The following is a 2260-nucleotide window of genomic DNA, read 5'->3' as shown; positions in this document are numbered from 1 at the left end:
AAAGAGTCTTGATATTTGGTCCGAACCAGCACATCCATGGAGACATTCGGAAATGAAATGTTTGCGTTATTTAATGAATCATAGACCAAATGCCTTCGTGGACATTTGGACAGAAACAAACGTCGACTACTCATTATTTTTTCTCTCTTCACTTGAACATATTCTGTAGCTTTTATGTAAAGAATGTGCTGTTTGATAATATGATGAAAAAAGCGTTGTGAGTGTGTGTGTGCATGCTGGGAGATGTCATTCCTGGTGAGTCTTTTTAGGTACCATGTGTGGGTGCCCCGGGACTTCTAACTCTTTAAGTGAAATTGAAGGGTTGCTTTGCAGTGTGTGTCACTGTAAGTGTGCCATTATTCTGCTTCGCCATACCTACAATTGCCAGTGTTCCTAGGTAGCTCATAACGTTTTCTCTAAGTGTCAGTGTTGTTGACAGATGAAAGGAGAAGAGAGAATAGATGCCTGAGTGGAATCTATGTGACCTGAGAGTTCCAGACATTCTGAAGAATCTCACTGTCCCCCTTCAAAAGCACAGTTTCTTCTCCGTCTCTATTAGGCATTTCTCACAAAGACACTTGGTGAGAAAACATTTCTCATAGAAATATTTCCAAAAGTATGCTACTGCATGCGTATCCTTGACTAAATGCTCATCATACGAATAAACACTTTTATGGTGTTTCCTACATGTCTAACTGTGAATCCTCAGCACTATTGAATCCCCATTGTGCTGACATGACCCTGAGGCTAGCAGCTGGTCCATAATCTGCCCCAGTCACACAGCTGGGAAGAGGACAGGCCGGGATTCAAATCTAGTCAGCAAGGCTCTAGAGCAGTGATGGCGAACCTATGACACGCGTGTCAGAGGTGACACGCGAACTCATTTTTTTGGTTGATTTTTCTTTGTTAAGTGACATTTAAATATATAAAATAAATATCAAGAATATAAGTCTTTGATTTACTGTGGTTGCAAATATCAAAAAATTGCTATGTGACACGGCACCAGAGTTAAGTTAGCGTTTTTCAAAATGCTGACACACCGAGCTCAAAAGGTTCGCCATCACTGCTCTAGGAGGTGAGCTGGGAGGGAGGTGTGTGGGCCCCAGGTTTACTCAGGGGGAGGGCGTGAAGGGAGGAGCCCTCCTTGCCTGGGCACCAGTGAGGCCCTCTCCCTGGAGAGCAGGCACAGGGGCGGGGCGGGGAGGGGGGCTGGAAGCTGTTTCTCTGTGGGTGATTCTTCACTGAGACCGCACTGCCTCACCTCCGCAACCACGGCCCTGCTCTCCATGCCAGGAGTGCCCTTGTCATGTGGATGATTGTGGAGGCCCTACCACATGCCCAGAGCACCCCCTGGGCGGTGGCAGCACCTCCCGAGCTGGGAGGGGAGGGGATGGGATGGGGCCTTCAGTTATGCTGATCCTCTGCCTACAATGCTCTTGCCACCTGTGGAGACTCCACTTGGCGTTTCCTACAGGAGGCCCTCCGGGAAGCCTTGGACGATTCACGCCAGTTCCCGGGTCAGCATTTCTGTTTGGAGAGGATGAGGGGCGCTGCGGGGCATGGCTTCATGCACGCATCATTTCACCCACTCGCGCATTCCATCACAATTCAGCCTGCTCACAGGGACCTGTGCAGGGGTGGGCAGAGGCGGCGCCTGCTGAGCCCAACAGGTGATGTTCTGTGTTCCCAGAGCTGTGGCCACTGGGAGACAGAAACGCACTGGTAGCAAAGGAGTGAGAGGTTTAGAAGAGACCTCTCAGGGAGCCCAGAGATGTGTGTGTGTGTGTGTGTGTCTGTGTCCATGTAGGAGGGATGTGTGGAAGGGGTGTGTGGGTGTGGGGAGTGCTCACACAGGGGGCTCCTGGGTCCATCTTCCCCCCCTTCTGCCAGCCACCCCTGGACCTCACCCCGAGCAGGTTCCAGCTGCCCACATGGGATCAGCCCGGGTGGACCAGGGCAGAGGCAGGACCCCCTCCCTCCCAGGTCTCCCCACCAGCCCAGGGTTGCCGGAAGCCGGTCCATCCTTGCTGCTTGACACAGTCGCTGCAGGAAAGAAACATCTGCACAGCATATGTTTCAAGGGACCTGGCGTATATGGCATACTGTTCTTAATATGTTTGCTCCCCTTAGCGCTGTGTGTTTTAACCAAGGTCACCTCTCTGAGAAAGGTTGTTTCCCCAGGTAGGGATTTTTCCCTGAAGTTAGGGAGGGAATAAAACCCCCTAACTAAGTGCCAGGCGGGTAGTTACTCACTGTAACT

The sequence above is a fragment of the Myotis davidii genome, unplaced genomic scaffold, assembly GCF_000327345.1.
Source record: "Myotis davidii unplaced genomic scaffold, ASM32734v1 scaffold639, whole genome shotgun sequence".
Classification (NCBI taxonomy): domain Eukaryota; kingdom Metazoa; phylum Chordata; class Mammalia; order Chiroptera; family Vespertilionidae; genus Myotis; species Myotis davidii.
The sequence above is the reverse complement of the archived record's forward strand: the minus strand, read 5'-3'. Positions refer to the sequence as shown.